Source organism: Peromyscus leucopus, chromosome 12 (assembly GCF_004664715.2).
Source record: "Peromyscus leucopus breed LL Stock chromosome 12, UCI_PerLeu_2.1, whole genome shotgun sequence".
Classification (NCBI taxonomy): domain Eukaryota; kingdom Metazoa; phylum Chordata; class Mammalia; order Rodentia; family Cricetidae; genus Peromyscus; species Peromyscus leucopus.
In genome coordinates, this window is record NC_051073.1 from 78,715,617 (window position 1) to 78,725,392 (window position 9,776).

At 53.7% G+C, this 9,776-nt stretch overlaps 1 non-coding gene across 1 annotated transcript; it reads right to left on the reverse strand.

Moving 5' to 3' along the window:
• Positions 1-1,519: 1,519 nt before the first annotated feature.
• On the reverse strand, positions 1,520-1,590 carry Trnad-auc. Its single transcript has one exon. It is a non-coding gene; the product is annotated as a tRNA-Asp (tRNA).
• Positions 1,591-9,776: the final 8,186 nt, after the last annotated feature.

Below are 9,776 nucleotides of genomic sequence, written 5' to 3' on the forward strand. Positions count from 1 at the left end.
CACACTCATACAGAGTTTTAGGACAACTCGGTTAACAAACCAATTGGAAAGTTTGGACCCCTGCCTCAGTCCTTCACATTTAAAATAAGTACCCAAAGGACCAAAGGTTTAAGAAGTAAAAATGAAATAATAAACTACTCTTTGAAAAAAGGCACAAAGCTTGGCATAGTGCTGTAGAGGCAGAGGCAGGAGAATCTCTGTGAGTTTGAGGCCAGCCTGGTCTACATAGAGAGTTCCAGGACAACCAGAGCTACATAGTGAGACCCTGTCTCAAACAAACAAAAATCCACAAATAAATAACTATAATCTCAAATCACTCTTAAGAATGATAAAAACCTAGAAGCTATAAAGTGAGAAATGGGTATATTCAACTTCATAAAAATAAAAAGTAGCTACATGGGAGAGACGAAATCAACAGATAAACGATAAAACATGAAAATATCAGCAATTCATTTCACAAAGGACTGTTCTGGGTTATACAGAGAAAAAAATGGGTATAGACATAAAAGAAACCCATCAATTTACATCAAACCTCGCCCAAACTAAGCGAGAAGCATGCATGCTCATGACACACTGGGATACAGCTACACCTCTCTAGCCTCCAACTCTTCCCCTCCCACACTGGGCGGAGGCTCATCCTGCTGGGTTGTACCTGGGTTGCGCCCTCTAGTGGTTGGCTAGGGACACCTGGAGGTTTGCTGGAGAGATGCGGGAGGGGATGTCGGTCTACAAAAGAAGCACCTGCTGCTCCAACTGGCGGGATAAGGAGACTTCTGCCTATGCGCTGAGGCTCTGAGGTGACTGGAGCAGGCTGTGGGAGAGTGTCCATTTAAACAGGAGACTGGGATACACTCGATGCTGCCACCAGTGAAGCTGCAGTGCCAGGGGACCCCTTGGCTGTCCCATCTGCTCAGAGGTCCATGCTAAGCACTCACAGCTGCCTGCTCAGCCTCTTTGTCTTCATTAGCGCCCGGTTAGCAATGGCCTATGTTAATTAATTAGCTCTTGCCCTGCTGTTCAGGAGCGGTGCCAAATTCAGCTGGGGCCTCTCCTGGTCCCAGCTCTGACTATGAGCACCTCTGTCTGTCCTGATGCTCCAGCCAGTTACTCCTCATCACATCCCTCGTGTGTCATCTGGGACCAAGAAATCCCGTCTCCCAAAGACCCAGCTGGTCTGGGTAGTGTCTCTGTCTTTCCAGCCTCAGTTTCTCTGATAGTGAAGTGAGGTGTATTATTTTTGCATGCTGTGATAAAGATACCTAACCCTGTGTGTGTGTGTGTGTGTGTGTGTGTGTGTGTGTGTGTGTGTGTGTGTGTGTGTGTCCAGACAAGCTCTCACTCGGTAGCCCAGGCTGGTTTTGAACTCGCAGCAACCCTCCTGACTCAGCTTCCCAAGCGCTGAGATTATAGCATGCACCATCATGTCTGGCTCTGACACTCCAGCTTCGGTAAGAACAAAGATCTTGAGGTCTGGCATGTGGACCATGTAGGGCCCTACAAATGGCCTTTATTTTTGTTTTGGAGGTGCTGGGGTTTGAACCCAGGTCTCTTGTGTGATAAGCAAATGCTCTACCACTGAGCTACACCCCTAGCCCTACCAGAAGCTAAAAAGAGGAAAGATTCATTGTGACTCAGGGTTTCCTGGCAGGAGGGGATGGTGAGGCAGAGCAGGTCACTTTGGGAAGGACGGGGTGGAGAAAGGAGATCCAGGAAACCGGCAGGGCAAGGTACAGCCCCCAAGATTATGCCCCCAGCCCCTGCTTTCTCCACCTGTGCTCTACCTCATCCTTTTCAACAACTCTCAATAATACCGTCGTATTGTGAATCCGCCCACAGGCATGACATCATCTACAAAGCTCACACAAAAACAAAACAAAACAACAACAACCAACCAAAACAAAACCTCATAATGTTTGAACTAACTTTACAGAGTTTGTTAGGCCACACTCACAGCTGTCCCGGGGAGCACGTTGGCCCATCAGCCACAGGTTGGAACCACCTGAGTTAGGCTAGCGTCCTTGTGACACACACACACACACACACACACAAGTGTCACAGGTGACTAGGAAATCTGTCATTCATCCCTTAGGTGGTTCTCAATCCAAGTCGACAAGACTGATCACCACAGAGAGAGACCTACTTCCTGTGAGGGAGAAGCTTGAAAATGGAGAGGGCCAGAGGAGGGATTCAAGAGAAGGGGTCCCAGAGAAGGCGGGGATTCTTGGCTTGGTTCTGATAAGCTCATTGGTTAGAGCAGAGGGTGGCTAACCTGCAGTGACCAAGACCATGTGTCCACCTGTGTGGTGACTAGGCCTCCTCATACCTAATCCGTATGCCTGTCCTGCGGGGCTCCATGTCAGGAGACTTTCACACTGCCCTAGGTTCCTGTGTGTCTGGAACCTGGCTGAGGTCAGCTCAACCCCATGGCTGACCTTATGGACAGACAAACTTTACTATGTCAAGATAAGGTGCCTGACAGGCCTGAATGCCGGGTAGCTGCTGGCCTGAGCCCCAGAGACTTAGCAAGAGGAAGCCATTCTTCCAGACCATCAGCAGCCATACTGCCCTATCCATTCTGTGTCTTGATTTCTGGGTAAAGGTGAGGCAGGAGGATGGCTATATGCTTAGGAGGTGATGGTTAGGAATAAGATCTATAGTTCTCACTTCCAGAAGACACACCATCCTTGAGGGAGCAGGCCCTGACCCCTCCAACCCTATGCCATCTGGCTGTAGGAAAAAGAGACACCATGGTCTGTACTCAGGTTCCTGAGAAGGGGTGCCTGCCCCAACACAAGTTAAAAAAAGCCCCTCAGGGCTCCATGGGTGGTGGCGTCACAGCAGCAATCCGGACTCATGTCATAGATGGAGAAACAGGCTTGGGGGAATGTCTCCAGTAACTCTGGAGAAAGGGAGGCATCCTGAGCTGATGTTTCTCTACCACCACAGCAGGCCTGACCCCCAGAGATGAGCCTGGAAAGCCTGGGGGAGGGTCACAGAGTGTCTGTGGGGGGCCCAGCTAGTCAAATACGCATCTGTCCCTGTTCATGGGGAGTATGGGACCAACAGTTAGATAGTGGAACAGCAAAAAGGGAGCTGTTGGGTCAGAACTAAGAGAATCTGGAGAAGGGATGATTTTGTTGCTAGGATTCTCAGTGTTGGCTCATCGGCGATGGCAGGAGCGTGGTACTAACAGCGGGAGCCTGGGTATGTGGCATATGGGAGCTTTCTGTACTGTCTTTGCTGCAGATCTAGAACTAGTCTCAAAGAAAGCTTATTTTAAAATGATGACTTTATTAGCAATGCCAAGCAGAGCCCACCCCAGTCTCTGCCCGGGGCAGTTCTTGCCCAGCTCAGGCAGTCTGTGACCATTGCCCCTGAGTCCTGTACCCCTCCTGTGGGAGCCACCAACCCCAGCTGGAAGTGCTCTGAAGTACTCTCCTTGGTGGTGAGAGACCTGGTGGGTTTATTCCGTGTGTCTGTCCTGCTGGATTCCTCGTCAGGTGGCTTCCATGCTGCTGCCCGCCCCTGTGAGTCTGGAACCCGGCTGAGGTCAGCCAGATTATGCCCAGACAGCAAAGCATGGCAGCGGCCTCACCTGAACTCAAGGTGAGGTCAAGGGCTTGAGGGTGGGCAACCTCACACCTGGCCATGTGAGTGTGGCTGTGCTGTGGACTCCAGACCTCACTGGCTCCATTCCATTTCTCAGCACAAAGCAGAGTGAGAGATGTCTGAAGACCAAACCTCCTCCCCTGACTGAACCTCTGCCTGGTCTTGTTACTCTTGGTGGGAGCATTCTGGATAGACCAGCCACCTCTCTAACTCTCTCACAGGTGTGGGTCGCCATGTGGGCAATGGGATCTCTCCAGTTATGCTGACCCAAGGAGAGGCCGGATAGGACCCCGTCTATGGCGGGGTTTTCCTTCACCAAGCCCTGTTAACATCTGGGAACTTGTCTGTTGGAAGTACAGGATGGGAGGGCGGCCATGCTGTTCTGCTCATGAAGTGCTATGACTCCATGTAGGCCTGCTGGAGTCTCACACAGCAAGAGACAACTGGACCCAGTGTTTGGGGCTCCAAGGATGCCGCAAAGGCTGGGGAGTGGGTGGCCAATGCACTGTCTCTCCTGCCGCGGAAGCCAGAGTCTGACCTAGTCCAGACACATCCACTCAGATCTCCTAAAGTTTGCAGCTCCTTGTGGGTTTTTGACAGCCCTGCCCGGCAAGAACAGACCCTTTCACTAGAAAGGGAAAGCAGTCGATCGCCAGCATCCTTCCAGAATGAGAACCCACTGCTAGAGGGTTTACGGTAAATCACCAACCCAACCGCCAGACCTGCCCAGCCACACCTCACTGGGTCGACTTTCCACGTTTGTTCCTGGGGCCAGGGCTTGGGTCACCAGCCATACAGCAGGTCAGAGCACACCCTGCCTGGGTCTGGCTGCTGAGGTGGAACAGGTGTCTAGGACAGGTCAGGAATGGGCAGAGAGCTCAGGTGCTGTAGGGCCAGTCTGTCCTGTGCTCTGTGCTCCGACTTCCTTCCCTCCGAGTGAACTTTCAGGAAGCCTTTGACTGTCTCAGTGGAATGGCAGACCTGCCTTGGGACTGAGGAACTCCTGGCTTGGAGCAAGAGTCAAGATGTCCCTAAAGAAACATAATGTCCCTGGGCACAGCACAGAGCTCAGCCCCCCCAGATGGCCAAGGGCATTGGCTAGAGGACAAGGGAAAACTGAGGCTGGGTGGTCCTAGACCTGCCCTAAGGGCCACTGGGAGAAGGTGGCACATCCCTCTTCCTACCTTCGGACTGGAGGGAGGGACTAGCTGTCATCAGAAATCCTGCTGGAGATTTTTTCTACTTGCAAGAGTTGAGATGATTAAAGGGTGGGTCATGGGGAGATGAAAACTCCCAGTGGCACACAGGATGGAGAGGAAGTGGAGAGCCTCAAAGACCCCGCTAGGCTCTCGACGGGTGACTCAGACAGTGTCGATAGGCAGGACACGTGGAGAGGGCTAGCAACCAGCTCTGTTGCCAGGTGAGGTGTCCCTAGGCACTGCAGCTCACCCCAGACCCCCCACTTGTCAGGCCCTGGTTCTGGGGCCTAAGGGAAGGATGGCAGGAACTCTGGGGCCGCGTCCTGGAGCTCAGAGTCCCAGCAGGAAGCTGTTGGTGAAGGGGTGGCACTCTGCGCCCGGGAAGGAAGGGTATCTCCCCTCAGCTGGCCGCCGTCAGCCACTCCTTGGTGTCCTGTGTGTCAAGTATCTTCACAGGCTGCAGGGTGACCCAAGAGTCAGCCTCCTTCACAGACTAGACGTTTCCGTTTCCCTCATTATGTTCACTTTGGATATCTCTGTAAAAGCACACCTGTTCCTAAGGTAGGGCTCGGAGACAGCCACCCACACCAGAGTGAGAGCTACTGGGTGCGATACGCCCGCCTTGGCAGGGTGTGGCATTCGACCGGACAAAGAGAGGAGGCTGTTTCTGCTGGGAACTCAGATCGTCATTCCAGCTACTCACTCCCTAGCCCACCAGAAGAGGTAGGAAGCCTTGAAGTACCAGGCTTCTGAATGGCCCATCTCCATGGCAACACGTGGGCACAAAGGGCTGGGCTGGTGAGCAGGCAGTGGCTTCGCAAGGCTGGGAAGAGGAAGGGAAGCTGGTGATGGGGAGGGAGCATGGGAGCACCGGGCTGTACTCCGGCACTGTCCTTGAGGGTGTAGCCTTACCCCACAGCCCGGGGCTCGGAACCAGTCCGCACCAGGCACAGCACCCACCCATGGACAGGTGATGGGCAGGGCTGGTACTCAGTACTCAGAGAGCTGCCCCCAAGTGAAGGAGCCTTTACCATCCACCACACCAGTGTCTATGCACATGTACCAGGACAGGGGCCATGAAGGCTACCTACTTGACCAGCGGTGAGGAGATGAGCCCCCCCCCCCGCCCCCCAACAGCATGCTGGTGCAGAAGTGGAGCCTAGAAAAAACCTGAGTTTGGTTCCCATCACACATCGGTCTCTGCTAGTACCTATGCATGTGTGGTATGCATATACACTCAGGTGCACACGTGTGCGTGCACACGCGTGTGCGCGCACACACACACACACACAAATTTTGAAAAAGAGAATTCTAAGGAAAAATCTCAAACAAGAGACCAATGTCGGGAGAGAGGGTTGGATCTAGGAGTTAGAGGGTGGATATAATTTAAAACAAGCAAACATTGAAAGCATGCATGAAATTCTCAAGTGTTAATAAAATATTTTAAAAGAGAGAGACTAGAATTAACCAGACACAGGAAGAGCCACCTGTACAAAGGCACAGAGGCAGACAGCTGAGAACATTCAGGATGGCTGGGAATGTGGGCGGCTCAAGGACGGAGCTAGTCCAGGGCGGGAATCCTCCTCTCCTTATGCCACCCTGGCTGTGCACACAGGGACCTGGTGGCAATGACCCTCCTGTCACAGGTGAGGAGGCTCTAGCCCAGTCCTGGTTTCTAACCTTTGGCTTCACCTTTCTCCATGCCTCTCCCCTCAGGGCTCAAACCCTGTTCTCTGAGACTCCACAACACGGGAGACAACATTCCTGGTGCCATGTATCGGGGGAGTTCTGACCCCAGCTGCAGGATACAATGAGAACTGCCACCCTGAAGCCGATATTGAATTTCAGGTTGTTTGTTTGTTTGTTTGTTTGTTTGTTTGTTTGTTTGTTTTGAGACAAGGGTTTCTCTGTGTAGCTCTGGCTGTCCTGGAACTCACTTTGTAGACCAGGCTGGCCCTGAACTCACAGAACTCCAGGCCAGAGCTCTGGAGCCTCGGAAGTGCCTAAGCCTTTGGGAGCCTAGAGCCCCAGCTTCCTCAGCTCTCCTCTCCAGTGCTCACCAGACTGCGTCATGTGTTGTCCGCATGCCTAGCGCTTCACTGGTGTGCAGGCCTGGGTCTCTAGGGCTACTGGCTGGGATCCCTTTAGTCTTTGACATGCTAAATGTGGGGATCTGAGGAAGGACTCAGGGGACCAGGGAGGGCTGGGAGGAGGGGGCTGGGAGAGGATGGTGGGAGGCGGGGAACACAGCAAGTTCTAAGTATACGGAGGGGCATTCAGAGTTCCTCCTGTTGGTCACTGTCCAGGAACGGCTGTGGTCTCTCCATTCCACAAGAACCTTCCCCAGTCCATGGTGTCAGCATCACACATATTTTGAATGGACTCCGGCCACTGCCCACAGCTTCGGGAAGCCAGCTCTGGCAGGGCCTTAGCTCCTTGAGCACGTCTGTCCGTACTGTTGCTCACAGTTGACGGCTTTGCCTGCCCTTCCCCCATCCCGCTCGAGGCTCCTTCTTGCAGGGGATGTCGTTTTCCTTTCGTCTCACTTCAACCCATCCCCAAAGTGAGGATGCCATGGAGCTTGAGGGCCAGTAGGGAGAGGCGGTCCGGCTAGCCTTCAGGTGACCACTGTGGAAGCCCAGACCATGCTTGCCCACAGAAATGATCAGGAACAGATTGTCCCTCTGTACAGCCTCGGATGTGGGTCCTACATTGACAGGAGCCCATGGGGCTCTCCAGGAGCGGCAGTGGGGCCCCGTGGGGCCGAGAGATCTGAGCTTCTTCCCACCTTCCTGCAGGCTCCTTGCTTCAAGCTGCTCTCAATGCCTGTATGTGGCTCCAAGCAGGAAGTGGACAGAGATGCCCTGAGGGTGCCTCACACTCAAAAGAGGGTGCAGTGTATAGAGAGGGGGGCTTCTTCCAGGACATTGGAGACCAGGAAGCCCATCCCATGCAGGAGTGAGGGGCACCACAAACCCCCAAGGGGAACTGGGCCAGGACCTTACACCAACAGAAACTCAGCTAAGACCACAGACCCCTGGCATGCCTCCCATTGCCGCCCAGGGCCACTCGGGCTCCACCCAGCCTACCCAGTGCACCATGTAATAGAGACCTGTAGACGCCTGTGCAGGCTCCTAAATGTGGAGACGAGGGGCCCTGAGGGCTGGAGACACTGGGGACAAGTGTGTGAAAGGGTGAAGCAGTGGGCAAGGCTAGCGCCTCCTGGAGCTTTTGTGTGTGGCGACTGGAGGAGCTGTCTGTCCCCAGGACATCTGTGGAGGTTTCCCCAGGGTCTGGGCAAAGTTGAGAACAAGGCAGTCCAGAGCTTGATGGCTTTCAGGAAGCACACAGAAGTGACCTTCTGCCAGCTGTCTCCAGGTCAGTCAGCTCTGGTGGCTGGGTCTTCGGCGGCTGGTTCAAGACTGCTCAGCCCTGCTCAGCTAGGTCCCTAGTCCCAGCCCAGCCAGCCTTTCCTCCAGTGGCCCAGAGCTGAGGCAAGCTGCAGAGGGCCAATTATCCCCAAGACAAAGTCACCGCAGAGAATTGGAAAGACAGCTTTTGACTATAGAGCCAAGCTCTGGGGCACCTCGGCTGGGACCAGGAGACTTGGTGGCCCACGGAATTGCGGCCTAATTGGGGACTCCTTGTGCTGTTGTCTGTTTGGAGTGGTGACTGGTGTCTTCTTCCTAGCCATGGAGCTGGGGAAGCCAGGACTTCTGAAGAGAGATCTGGGCTCCTCACCTCTGCTGCCTCCTTGCTTGGAAAAACCACAATGTACTTTACCACGAGTTCACTGCAAGTGCGTAGACCAGACCTTCTCAGCAGAGGTGATATCGGCACCTCACCCTGCTAGGGTACGAAAATGGCTACACTCCAGGCCAGACTGCTGTCTCTGAAAGAGGCAAAGAAACAGGAAGAACAAAAGGTGCTTCTAGGGGCTGGAGAGACGGAACCGCAGTTAAGATCATTGGCTGCTCTTCCGGAGGACCCAAGTTCTGTTCCAGCACCCACGGGGTGCCTCACAAGGATCTGACTCCCCCTTCTCACGTCTACAAGCACCAGGCACACAAGATGCACAGACATACATGCAGGAGAAACACTCACATACATAAAATACATAAAATAAATGTATCCTTTGAAAACGGGTTTCTTATTAAAACAGGTGGATCCCTCCAGCCATAGTCACCTACATGGTGCCCCAGAATTGCCCAACGAACTGTATGCCCTAGATGTGAGAAAGACAGGCAGAGAGGAAGAAAAGCAGCCACAGTACTCACGGCCACCGAGCAAGTGGACACTGTTACAGTCTCCTCCCAGCCCTGTGTTAGTGGACAGGTCTAGCCTGGGGACAAGGTATGCAGGAACCTCTGACTTCAAACTTCAGTCTTTGGGGTGAGCAGGACTTCCCTATGCAGGTTCCCTGGAGTGGGCGTCTAGAGGAGAGCAAAGGCTCTGGCAGGCAGACCCAGCTGGGATCCCCTCCAGCTGCTTGTGTTCCCCAAATGAGAACTCCCAGACTGAAAGGCGTGGCCTGTGCTCAGCAGGGCTTGTCTGAGGTGGACTGGGAAGAGGGGCAGAACCCATCAGGTGGGGTTGTGGGCAAAATGAGAGCAGGGTTCTGGGAGTTGCTTTCGGTGCCCCACGGACTGGGGTCGGAAGCAGGATGTGACACATCGTGTGTCTCTAAGCAACAGAACTGAGTGAGATAAAGGGACATGTGGGAAGAGTCGCAGCAGTGTGGTTCCAGGAGCACCTTGTTCAGGGTTTCAGCTCTGCTCTTCAAAGTGTCCTTGTTCATGTGAGTTAGCCACACCCTCTGGGCAACCCCCTCTGTCTTTCCTCTAGCTGTCCATCAGCCACCCTGGGCTCCGATACCATTGTACCGGCTCAGACCATTGTACCATAACCTTCCTGGGCTGGAAGCTATTCAGCCCCGGCAGGTCTGGCTGCTGCAGGCTGGGGAGCCAG